We start from the raw sequence: 253 nt of genomic DNA on the forward strand, positions 1-253 counted from the left end.
TATATATATATATATATATATTTATACAAAAGAGAACCCTAATTCACCTACATGGTGCCACCACAAACAAGAATTTCCTTTTAAATTTATTTATTTTCGGAACTAGCCTTCCTTTTTCATTAAAAGATGTAACTTTTATGAAAAATTGAAACTTTAATGAAGAGTTGCATCTTTTTTCAAAAGTTGTGACTTTCATGAAAAATTGTGATTTTAATGAAGAGTTGCAATTTTATGAAAAGTTGTGACTCTAATG

Source organism: Solanum pennellii, chromosome 7 (assembly GCF_001406875.1).
Source record: "Solanum pennellii chromosome 7, SPENNV200".
In the NCBI taxonomy this organism is placed as follows: domain Eukaryota; kingdom Viridiplantae; phylum Streptophyta; class Magnoliopsida; order Solanales; family Solanaceae; genus Solanum; species Solanum pennellii.